The sequence below is a fragment of the Arachis hypogaea genome, chromosome 1 (genome assembly GCF_003086295.3).
Source record: "Arachis hypogaea cultivar Tifrunner chromosome 1, arahy.Tifrunner.gnm2.J5K5, whole genome shotgun sequence".
Taxonomy (NCBI): Eukaryota; Viridiplantae; Streptophyta; class Magnoliopsida; order Fabales; family Fabaceae; genus Arachis; species Arachis hypogaea.
Genome location: NC_092036.1, coordinates 37843520 through 37856299, shown reverse-complemented (window position 1 = coordinate 37856299; position 12780 = coordinate 37843520). Strand labels below are relative to the sequence as shown.

Genomic DNA, 12780 nt, shown 5'->3' with positions numbered 1-12780 from the left:
GGATTGTTCGAGTTTGGACAACTGACAGTTCATCTTGTTGCTCAGATTTGATAATTTTCTTTTCAAAAAGTTTTCAAAAATCTTTAAAAAAAAATTTCTCTTTTTTGTTTTTTTAAAGATTATTTTTGAAAAAATAAAAAATTTATAAAATCAAAAAAATCAAAAATATTTTGTGTTTCTTGTTTGAGTCTAGTGTCAATTTTTAAGTTTGATGTCAATTGCATGTTTTTAAAAATTTATACATTTTTTGAAAACTCATGCATGGTGTTCTTCATGATCTTCAAGTTGTTCTTGGTAAGTCTTCTTGTTTGATCTTCATATTTTCTTGTTTTGTGTCTTTTGTTATTTTTCATATGCATTTTTGCATTCATAGTGTCTAAACATGAAAAATTTCCAAGTTTGGTGTCTTGCATGTTTTTCTTTTCTTGAAATTTTTCAAAAATAAGTCTTGATGTTCATCTAGATCTTCAAAGTGTTCTTGGAGTTCATCTTGACATTCATAGTGTTCTTGCATGCATCATGTGTTTTGATTCATAATTTTCATGTTGTGAGTCACTTTTGTGTTTTTCTCTCTCATCATTAAAAATTCAAAAAAATCAAAAAATATCTTTTCCTTATTTTACTCAAAAATTCGAAATCTTTGGGTTGACTTAGTCAAAAAAAATTTAAAGTTAGTTGTTTCTTGTTAGTCAAGTCAAGATTTCAATATTAAAAATCTTATCTCTTCAAAATTTTTTCAAAAATCAAATCTTTTTCATTTTTCTTTTATGATTTTCAAAAATTTTAAAATTATTTTCAAACTCTTTTTCTTATCTTTATTTCAAAATTGAAAACTTCACTAACAATTAATGTGATTGATTTAAAAATTTGAAGTTTCTTACTTTCTTGTTAAGAAAGGTTCAATCTTTAAATTCTAGAATCATATCTTTAAGTTTCTTGTTAGTCAAGTAATCAATTTTAATTTTAAAAATAAAATCTTTTCCAAAATATCTTTTTTAATCATATCTTTTCAAAATATCTTTTTCAAATCATATCTTTTTCAAAATTGATTTCAAAAATCTTTTCTAACTTCTTATCTTTTCAAAATTGATTTTCAAATCTTTTTTCAACTAACTAATTGACTTTTTGTTTGTTTCTTATCTTTTTCAAAACCACCTAACTACTTTCCTCTCTCTAATTTTCAAAAATTACCTCCCTCTTTTTCAAAATTCTTTTAATTAACTAATTGTTTCAAATTTTAATTTCAATTATATTTCTTCTCTTAATTTTCGAAAATCACTAACCATTTTTCAAAAACAATTTTCGAACACTCTTCTCTCTCATCTCTTTCTATTTATTTATTTATTTACTAGCACTTCTTTTCATCTCAAAATTCGAACCCTCTCTTCTCCTCTGTGTTCAAATTTTCCTCTTCTCCTTCTTTTATTCTTTTCTTCTTCTACTAACATAAAGAAATCTCTCTACTGTGGTAAAGAGGATCCCTATTATTATTTTCTGTTCCCTTCTTTTTCATATGAGCAGGAGCAAGGACAAGGACATTCTTGTTGAAGCAGATCCTGAACCTTAAAGGACCCTAAGGAGGAAGCTAAGGGAAGCTAAAGCACAACCCTCTGGAGAGGACTTGACAGAAATCTTCGAAAAAGAAGAGGAGATGGCAGCCAAAAATAATAACAACAACAATAACGCAAGGAGGATGCTTGGTGATTATACTACACCTACTTCCAACTTTTATGGAAGAAGAATCTCAATCCTTGCCATTGGAGCAAACAATTTTGAGCTGAAGCCTCAACTAGTTGCTCTAATGCAACAGAACTGCAAGTTTTATAGACTTCCATCAAAAGATCCCTACCAATTTTTAACTGAGTTCTTGTAGATCTGTGAAACTGTTAAGACTAATGGAGTAGATCCTGAAGTCTACAGGCTCATGCTTTTCCCTTTTGCTGTAAGAGACAGAGCTAGAACATGGTTGGACTCACAACCTAAAGATTGCCTGGACTCTTGGGATAAGCTGGTCACGGCCTTCTTGGCCAAGTTCTTTCCTCCTCAAAAGCTGAGCAAGCTTAGAGTGGATGTTCAGACCTTCAAGCAAAAAGATGGTGAATCCCTCTATGAAGCTTGGGAAAGATACAAGCAAATGACCAAAAAGTGTCCTTCTGACATGCTTTCAGAGTGGACCATTCTGGATATATTCTATTATGGTTTATCTGAGTTCTCTAAGATGTCACTAGACCATTCTGCAGGTGGATCTATTCACCTAAAGAGAACACCTACAGAAGCTCAAGAACTTATTAAAATGGTTGCAAATAACCAATTCATGTACACTTCTGAGAGGAATCCTATGAGTAATGGGACGCCTCAGAGGAAGGGAGTTCTTGAAATTGATGCTCTGAATGCCATATTGGCTCAAAACAAAATATTGACTCCGCAAGTCAACATGATTTCCCAGAGTCTGAATGGATGGCAACATGCATCCAACAGTACTAAAGAGGCATCTTCTGAAGAAGAAGCTTATGATTCTGAGAACCCTACAATGGCAGAGGTAAATTACATGGGTGAACCCTATGGAAACACCTATAATTCCTCATAGAGAAATCATCCAAATTTCTCATGGAAGGATTAATAAAAGCCTCAACAAGGCTTTAATAATGGTGGAAGAAACAGCCTTAGCAATAGCAAGTCTCTTCCATCATCTTCTCAGCAACAGATAGAGAATTCTGAGTAGAGCCCCTCTAGCTTAGCAAACATAGTCTCTGATCTGTCTAAGACCACTTTAAGTTTCATGAGTGAAACAAGGTCCTCCATTAGAAATTTGGAGGCACAAGTGGGCCAACTGAGTAAGAAAGTCACTGAAACTCCTCCTAGTACTCTCCCAAGCAATACAGAAGAGAATCCAAAAAGAGAGTGCAAGGCCATTGATATAATCACAATGGCAGAATCCAAAGAGGAAGGAGAGGACATGAATCCCAATGAGGAAAACCTCATGGGACGTCCTCCAAACAAAAAGGAGTTCCAAACTGAGGAACCTAAGGAATCTAAGGCTCACCTAGAGACCATAGAGATTCCATTAAACCTCCTTTTACCATTTATGAGCTCTGATAACTATTCTTCCTCTGAAGAGGATGAAGATGTAACTGAAGAGCAAGTTGCTCAATATCTAAGAGCCATCATGAAGCTGAATGCCAAGTTATTTGGTAATGAGACTTGGGTAGATGAACCTCCCTTGCTCATTAGTGAACTAAATACATGGGTTCAGCAAACTTTACCTCAAAAGAAATAAGATCCTGGTAAATTCTTAATACCTTGTACCATAGGCACCATGACCTTTGAGAAGGCTCTGTGTGACCTGGGGTCAGGTATAAATCTGATGCCACTCTCTGTAATAGAAAAACTAGGGATCTTTGAGGTACAAGTTGCAAGCATCTCACTAGAGATGGCAGACAAGTCAATAAAACAAGCTTATGGATTGGTAGAGGACGTGTTGGTAAAGGTTAAAGGCCTTTACATCCCTGCTGATTTCATAATCTTAGACACTGGGAAAAGGATAAGAATGAATCCATCATTCTTGGAAGACCCTTCCTAGCTACAGTAAAAGCTGTGATTGATGTTAACAGAGGAGAATTAGTCCTTCAACTGAATGAGGACTACCTTGTGTTTAAGGCTCAAGGTTATCCTTCTGTAAACATGGAAAAGAGGCACGATAAGCTTCTTTTAATACAGAGTCAAACAAAGCCCCCACAGTCAAACTCTAAATTTGGTGTTGGAAGGCCACAACCAAACTCTAAGTTTGGTGTTGAACCCCCATATTCAAACTCTAAGTTTGGTGTTGGGAGGTCCCAACAATGCTCTGATGATCTGTGAAGCTCTATGAGAGCTCACTGTCAAGCTATTGATATTAAAGAAGTGTTTATTGGGAGGCAACCCAATTTTTATTTATCTATGTTTTCTATTGTTCTTTTATGTTTTATTCGGTTTATGATCATGTGGAGTCACAAAATAATTGCAAAAATTAAAAACAGAATCAAAAATAGCGAAAGAAAAAGCACACCCTGGAGGAAGAGCTTATTGGCATTTAAACGCCAGTAAGGAGCATCTTGCTGGCGTTCAACGCCAGAACAGAGCATGAATCTGGCGTTGAACGCCAGAAACAAGCAGCAGTCTGGCGTTTAAACGCCAGGATTGTACCTTGAGTAAAGCTGGCGTTTAATGCCAGAAACAAGCATCAGGCTGGCGTTAAACGCCAGAAACATGCTACATCTGGGCATTTAACGCCAGAAACATGCTACATCTGGGTGTTTAATGCTAGAAACAAGCTTAAGTCTAGTTTTACACGCCTAACTGGTGTAGGGATGGTAAATCCTTGACACCTCAGGATCTGTGGACCCCACAGGATCACCTCAGGATCTGTGGAACCCACAGGATCCCCACCAACCTCAAATCACCTTCTTTCTTCTTCATACAATCCAATAACACTCTTCCCCAAACACCCTTCACCAGTCATCTCAATCTCTTTTCCCCATCACCTCTTCACCACTCACATCCATTCACTCTTCCCCATAAACCCCACCTACCTTCAAATTCAAAATCTCTTTCCCACCCAAATCCACCCTAAATGACCGAACCTCATTCCCTCTCCCTCCACTATATAAACCCCTCAATCCTTCTTCATTTTCATACAACACTACCCTCTCTTCTTCCCCTTGGCCGAAACCTACACCTCTTTCCCTCTCCTCCATATCTTCTTCTTCTCCTTCTATTCTTTCTTCTTTTGCTCGAGGGCGAGCAACATTCTAAGTTTGGTGTGGTAAAAGCATAGCTTTTTGTTTTTCCATAACCTTTTATGGCACCTAAGGCCAGAGAAACCTCTAGAAAGAGGAAAGGGAAGACAAATGCTTCCACCTCCGAGTCATGGAAGATGGAGAGATTCATCTCAAGGGTCTATAGCTTAGTAGTAGAGCATTTGACTGCACATCAAGAGAGCACACTCATGGACCTCAACAAGAGCATGAGGTATTCCCTCATCAAGAAATCCCTGAGATACCTCAGGAGATACATTTTTCTCCACCCAATTATTGGGAGCAACTAAGGATAGGAGCACAAAAATCACTAGGGATCAAGCAACAAAGGCAAGGAAGAGACATAGAGGAGCTCAAGGACACCATTGGTCCTTCAAGAAGAAGGTGCCACCATCACTAAGGTGGACTCATTCCTTAACTTCCTTGTTCTTATCTCTCTGTTTTTCGATTTTATGCTTTATGTTTGTCTATGTTTGTGTCTTTATTACATGATCATTAGTGTCTAGTGTCTATATCTTAAGGCTATGAATAATTCCATGAATCCTTCACCTTTCTTAAATGAAAAATGTTTTTAATACAAAAGAACAAGAAGTACATGAGTTTCAAATTCATCCTTGAAATTAGTTTAATTATATTGATGTGGTGACAATACTTTTTGTTTTCTGAATGAATGATTGAACAGTGCATATTTTTTATCTTGTTGTTTATGAATGTTAAAATTGTTGGCTCTTGAAAGAATGATGAAAAAGAGAAATGTAAAAAAAAAAAGAAGTGACGAAAAAATTAAAGAAAGAAAAAAAGAAAAAAGAAAAAGAAAGCAAAAAAAGCCAATAGCCCTTAAAACCAAAATGCAGGGGTAAAAAGGATCCAAGGCTTTGAGCATCAATGGATAGGAGGGCCCAAGGAAATAAAATCTAGGCCTAAGCGGCTAAATCAAGCTGTCCCTAACCATGTACTTGTGGCATGCAGGTCCAAGTGAAAAGCTTGAGACTGAGTGGTTAAAGTCGTGATTCAAAGCAAAAAGAGTGTGCTTAAGAGCTCTGGACACCTTAACTGGGGACTTTAGCAAAGCTAAGTCACAATCTGAAAAGGTTCATCCAGTCATGTGTCTGTGGCATTTATGTATCAGGTGGTAATACTGGAAAACAAAGTGCTTAGGGCCACGGCCAAGACTCATAAAAGTAGCTCTGTTCAAGAATCAACATACTTAACTAGGAGAATCAATAACACTATCTGAACTCTGAGTTCCTAGAGATGCCAATCATTCTAAACTTTAAGGGATAAAGTGAGATGCCAAAACTGTTCAAAAGCAAAAAGCTACAAGTCCCACTCATCTAATTAAGACTAATATTTATTGATATTTTGAGGTTTATAGTATATTCTCTTTTTTTTATCCTATTTGATTTTTAGTTGCTTTGGGACAAGCAACAATTTAAGCTTGGTGTTGTGATGAGCGGATAATTTATATGCTTTTTGGCATTATTTTTAGGTAGTTTTTAGTAGGATCTAGCTACTTTTAGGGATGTTTTTATTGGTTTTTATGCAAAATTCACATTTTTGGACTTTACTATGAGTTTGTATGTTTTTTTGTGATTTCAGGTATTTTCTGGCTGAAATTGAGGGACCTGAGCAAAAATCTAATTCAAGCTGAAAGATGACTGTTGATGCTGTTGGATTCTGACCACCCTGCACTCGAAATGGATTTTCTAGAGCTACAAAACTCCAAATGGCGCGATCTCAACTGCTTTGGAAAGTAGACATCCAGGGCTTTCCAGAAATATATAATAGTTTCTACTTTATTCGAGTTTAGATGACGCAAACTGGCGTTCAACGCCAGTTCTATGCTGCATTTTGAAGTAAAACGCCAAAAACACGTCACAAACCAGAGTTAAACGCCAAATAGACGTTACAACTTGGCGTTTAACCCCAAGAGAAGCCTCTGCACATGTAAAGCTCAAGCTCAGCCCAAGCACATACCAAAGTGGGTCCCGGAAGTAGATTTCTGCACTAAGACTTATTTCTGTAAACCTAGTAACTAGTCTAGTATAAATAGGACTTTTTACTATTATATTAGACATCTTGGTATCTATCTTTGGACGTTTAGTTCTTAGACTTTGGGGGCTGGCCATTCGACCATGCCTGAACCATTATCACTTATGTATTTTCAACGGGGGAGTTTCTACACACCATAGATTAAGGTGTGGAGCTCTGCTGTACCTCGAGTATTAATGCCATTATTACTGTTCTTCTAGTCAATTCACGCTTATTCTTATTCTAAGATATTCATTCGCACTTTAAACTGATGAATGTGATGATCTGTGACACTCATCACCATTCTCAACCTATGAGCGCGTGCCTGACAACCATCTCCCTTCTACTTTCGATTGAATGAGTATCTCTTGGATTCCTTAATCAGAGTCTTCGTGGTATAAGCTAGAATCCATTGGCAGATTCTTGAGAATCCAGAAAGTCTAAACCTTGTCTGTGGTATTCCGAGTAGGATTCAGGGATTGAATGACTGAGATGAGCTTCAAACTCACGAGTGTTGGGCGTAGTGACAGACGCAAAAGGATTAATAGATCCTATTCCGATATGATCGAGAACCGAAAGATGATTAGCCGTGCTGTGACAGGGCATTTGGACCATTTTCACTGAGAGGATGGGAAGTAGCCATTGACAACGGTGATGCCCTATATACAGCTTTTCATGGAAAGGAGTAAGAAGGATTGGATGAAAGCAGTAGGAAAGCAGAGATTCAACAGGAACAAAGCATCTCCATACACTTATCTGAAATTCCCACCAATGAATTACATAAGTATTTTTATCTTTATTTTATGATTTATTTACTCTTATATTCGAAATCCATTATAACCATTATAATATGCCTGACTGAGATTTACAAGATTACCATAGCTTGCTTCATACCAACAATCTCCGTGGGATTGACCCTTACTCACGTAAGGTATTACTTGGACGACCCAATGCACTTGCTGGTTAGTTGTGTGAAGTTGTGACAAAGTGTGATTCACATTTGAGAGCTCCAAGTCTTTGGCGCCATTGTTGATGATCACAATTTACGCACACCACACACCAAATCGAAACGAATGGCCTCGTATGACGGGATTCGCATATGCAGAAACTTCAGGTCACGTGTATGCGTAGGCCACGCGTACGTGTGAGCATGCAATTTTCTCCATTTCACATGCGCAGCACTTGTCCGCGTACGCACACGTGCTAAATAGAATTGAATGGCTGCTGGTGCACGAAAATTACAATCACACTTTGTAATTCCGCACAACTAACCAGCAAGTGCACTGGGTCGTTGGTGCACGAAATTGCAATAACACTTTTTGCAATCCGCACAACTAACCAGCAAGTGCACTGGGTCGTCCAAGTAATACCTTACGTGAGTAAGGGTCGAATCCCACGGAGATTGTTGGTTTGAAGCAAGCTATATTTATTTTATTATTCTTAGTCAGGATGTCAATCAAAATTATCAGTTGGAATTATTAGATTGGAAAAATAAAAGAGAATAAAATCGTTACTTGTTATGCAGTAATGGGAAATATGTTGGAGTTTTGGAGATGCTTTGTCCTCTGAATTTTTGCAATGTAATATTCAACTCAATTGTTTGTAAAGCACGTCTACGGCAAGCTGTATGTAGGGTGTCACCATTGTCAGTGGCTACTTCCCATCCTCTCAGTGAAAACGTTCCAGATGCTCTGTCACAGCACGGCTAATCAGCTGTCGGTTCTCGATCATGTTGGAATAGGATCCATTGATCCTTTTTCGTTTGTCATCACGCCCAGCAATCGCGAGTTTGAAGTGCGTCACAGCCATTCAATCCTTGAATCCTACTCAGAATACCACAGATAAGGTTTAGACCTTCCGGATTCTCAAGAGTGGCCGCCATCAATTCTAGCTTATACCGCGGAGATTCTGATTAAGGAATCTAAGAGAAGTTCATTCAGTATGATGTAGAACGGAGGTGTTTGTCAGGCACACGTTCATGGGTTGAGGGAGGTGATGAGTGTCACGGATCATCACCTCCTTCATAATTAAGCACGAATAAACATCTTAGATCGGACCATACACACGTTGAGTAAAATAGAAACAATTGCATTAATTCATCGAGACGCTGCAGAGCTCCTCACCCCCAACAATGGAGTTTAGAGAATCATGCTGTCAAAGAGTATGTAATTCAGATCTGAAAATGTCATGAGGTACAAGATAAGTCTCTAAAAGTTGTTTAAATAGTAAACTAGTAACCTAGGTTTACAGAATATGAGTGAAATAAGATAATTGGTGCAGAAATCCACTTTCTGGGGTCCACTTGGTGTGTGCTGGGACTGATACTAAAGCTATCCACGAGTTAAGGCCTTTCTTGGAGTTGAACTCCACGTTATAACGTGTTTTGGGCGTTCAACTCCGGATCATGACGTTTTTCTGTCGTTTAACTTCAGACAGCAGCATGTACTTGGCGTTCAACGCCAAGTTACGTCGTCTATCTTCGTGGAAAGTATGGACTATTATATATTTCTGAAAAGCCCTGGATGTCTACTTTCCAACGCTGTTGAGACCGCGCCAATTGGACTTCTGTAGCTCCAAAAATTCCATTCCGAGTGCAGGGAGGTCAGGATCCAACAGCATCAGCAGTCCTTTTTTCAACCCGACTCAGATTTTTGCTCAACTCCCTCAATTTCAGCCAGAAAATACCTGAAATCACAGAAAAACACACAAACTCATAGTAAAGTCCAGAAATATGATTTTTGCCTAAAAACTAATAATATTTTACTAAAAACTGATTAAAACATACTAAAATCTACATGAAATTACCCCCAAAAAGCGTATAAAATATCCGCTCATCACAACACCAAACTTAAACTGTTGCTTGTCCTCAAGCAACTAGATAAATAAAATAGGATTAAAAGAAATTAAGAAGTAATAATATTTTAGAGTTTTTAAGTGAAGCTCATATTCTTATTAGATGAGCGGGGCTTGTAGCTTTTTGTTTCTGAACAGTTTTGGCATCTTCCTTTATCCTTTGAAATTCAGAATGATTGGCATCCATAGGAACTCAGAATTCAGATAGTATTATTGATTCTCCTAGTGTAGTATGTTGATTCTTGAACACAGTTACTTTATGAGTCTTGGCCGTGGTCCTAAGCACTTTGTTTTCCAGTATTACCACCGGATACATAAATGCCACAGACACATGACTGGGTGAACCTTTTCAGATTGTGACTTAGCTTTGCTAAAGTCCCCAGTTAGAGGTGTCCAGAGCTCTTAAGCACACTCTTTTTGCCTTGGATCATGACTTTAACCACTCAGTCTCAAGTTTTTAACTTAGACCTGCATGCCACAAGCACATGGTTAGGGACAGCTTGATTTAGCCGCTTAGGCCTGGAACTATTTCCTTAGGCCCTCCTATCCATTGATGCTCAAAGCCTTGGATCCTTTTTACCCTTGCCTTTTGGTTTTAAGGGCTGTTGGCTCTTATTCCTTTTCTTGATCCAATGATTTCTTGTAATTTTTTTTCACTATTTTTTCTTGCTTCAAGAATCAATTTCATGATTTTTCAGATCATCAATAATATTTTTCGTGTTCCTCATTCTTTCAGGAGCCAATATTCATAAAATTCAAGATAAAAATTATGCACTGTTCAAGCATTCATTCAGAGAACAAAAAGTATTGCCACCACATGTAATTAATTATAATTTTTATTATTAAGAACTCGAAAAATATAAATTACTTCCTTATTCTAAAAAAATCTACTACTTTATTCATGTCTGATGATGATGAAAAAAATAAATTATAACTTAATTGGAAATAAAACCAGAATAGATATGCTAATTACTACTACTACTACTACTATATATCTTCTAAGGTAACTTTCTATAATAACACTATCACAGAGTTAAAGCTAAAATTAGAACTCAACAACCTGTGTTTTGAGAAGTAGATGTTCCTCTAGTCTGTGGGGTGCTTTTCAAGGATTAATTTCTGGCGCTTCAGCTCCCTTAGATCACGCCCTTGCTCTTCCTGTTCCTTAAGCAGTTTGCAAAGCATGCTACTTTGATTGTTCTCTTCTTCCTTTATTTGGTTCATAGCTTCTTGCAATTTGGAAATAGATGCTTCAATATGTTCCCAATATTCGAATTGAGGAAGTTCTGGGAGGACTTCCTGTGCTCTCCTCTTGATTGGATCATCCTGCAGCTGTTGTCTGTCCATTGATATTCTAGTGATTGGCCTTTCAACTGAGATATACTCTGTTATTTCCATCTTCACTCCAGCATCTCTGCAGAGCATAGAAATTAAGCTTGGATAGGCCAATCTAGCGTCCTTGGAATTCTTGTTTGCTATTTTGTATAGTTCACACGAGATCAGTTGATGAACCTCTACTTCTTTTCCCAACATGATGCAGTGAATCATCACTGCTCTTTTAACAGTAACTTCAGAACGGTTGTTGGTAGGTAATATGGAACGCCCAATAAAATCCAGCCAGCCTCTGGCTACTGGTTTGAGATCTTCTCTTTTGAGTTGATTTGGGATGCCAGTCGTGCTGGTGGTCCACCTGGCTTTGGGGATGCATATATCCTCTAGAATCTTGTCCAAACCTTTATTTACCCTCATCATTCTCCTATTAAAGGAGTCTGGGTCATCTTTCAGTTGAGGGAGCTTAAAGATCTCCCTGATTTTGTCAGGATGGATATGAACAATCTTTCCTCTGACTAAGGTCCGATGGTCATAGAGAGCGGCTCCAATTATTCTTTGCCTGTCTGTCTGCCATAGATTAGCATAGAACTCCTGAACCATGTTCCTTCCCACTTTCGTTTCAGGATTGGCTAGGATTTCCCAGTTCCTGTTTCGAATTTGCTCTTGGATCTCTGGATATTCATCTTCCTTCAGGTCAAATTTAACTTCCGGGATCACTAATCTATGACTCATTATTTTGTAGTAGTGGTCTGAATGTTCTTTAGTTAAGAACTTCCCTTGATTCCAAAGTGGCTTTGGAATATTCTCTTTCTTGCCTCTTGGGTTGGGTTGTTTTCCCTTGGGGGCCATGATCAAAGTGAGAATATTTTTGTGATCACGGATAAGCACACCAAACTTAGAGGTTTTCTTGTCCTCAAGCAAAAGAAAAGAGAGAAGAGGAATAGGAGGAGAGCAAGTGTGGAGTGGTGGATGATGAGAGGAGCGCCGAAAGTTAATATAGAGGGAGGGGGGTGGGTTTTCGAAAATAGAAAAGAGATATAAGATAAAAGATATGATTTATAAAAGATAAATATGACAAGAAAAGGATATAATTCAAAAAGATATGAATGATATTTAAAAATAATTTTGAAATTCATAATTTATCATGGTTCGAACCGGGACCCGACCAGTTTTCTAAAATTTGCTCAAAATGGTGCCGTTGGTTAGAGGAACCCTAACCAGTAACCAAAACGCGCAGCACCTTCTTGGCCCCTTCTCTCTCACAGTCTCACTCAGCCACTCTCCTCCTTCCTCTCACCGAGCTCCTCCTCACTCCCTCACTTCCCTCTCTCTGGCCTCTGAACAAACATACTGAAGAACGCAGAGAAGACAGAAGAGAACTCGAACGCAGCTTCACCAAAGCACCGAAGCAGCCATCTCTCGTCGCCGTTCCTCAACGTCCAGCCACCGCCGCTGCAACAGCTTCGGTGCAACGTCGCCTTTGTTTGACGCGCATCCGCCTCCTTGTTAGCCAAGCTACTGCATCTGTTTTTTGGCCAACCCTCGTTCTGCCCTTTTTGGCAAACCCTTGTTCGAGCTGCTTAGCCCTCTGTTCAGTCCTCTACGCCGCGTGTTCCAGCCTCTGTTCAGCCTCTGTTCCGTGGCCTTTCAGCCACCGTTCCGCCATTGTCTGCCTCCATTCAACCATCTCCGTCACGGTTTAAAGCTCTTCCCTTTCCCTGTACTATTAGAATTTCAGAACTGCTCCATCCTAGGGTGATTTTTTTTCCTT

General features: G+C 38.3%; 1 non-coding gene across 1 annotated transcript; it reads right to left on the bottom strand.

Annotated features, from left to right (window-relative positions):
• Positions 1–2056: 2056 nt before the first annotated feature.
• LOC112711200 (small nucleolar RNA R71) lies at positions 2057–2164 on the bottom strand. The gene has a single exon (XR_003157350.1). It is a non-coding gene; the product is annotated as a small nucleolar RNA R71 (small nucleolar RNA).
• Positions 2165–12780: the final 10616 nt, after the last annotated feature.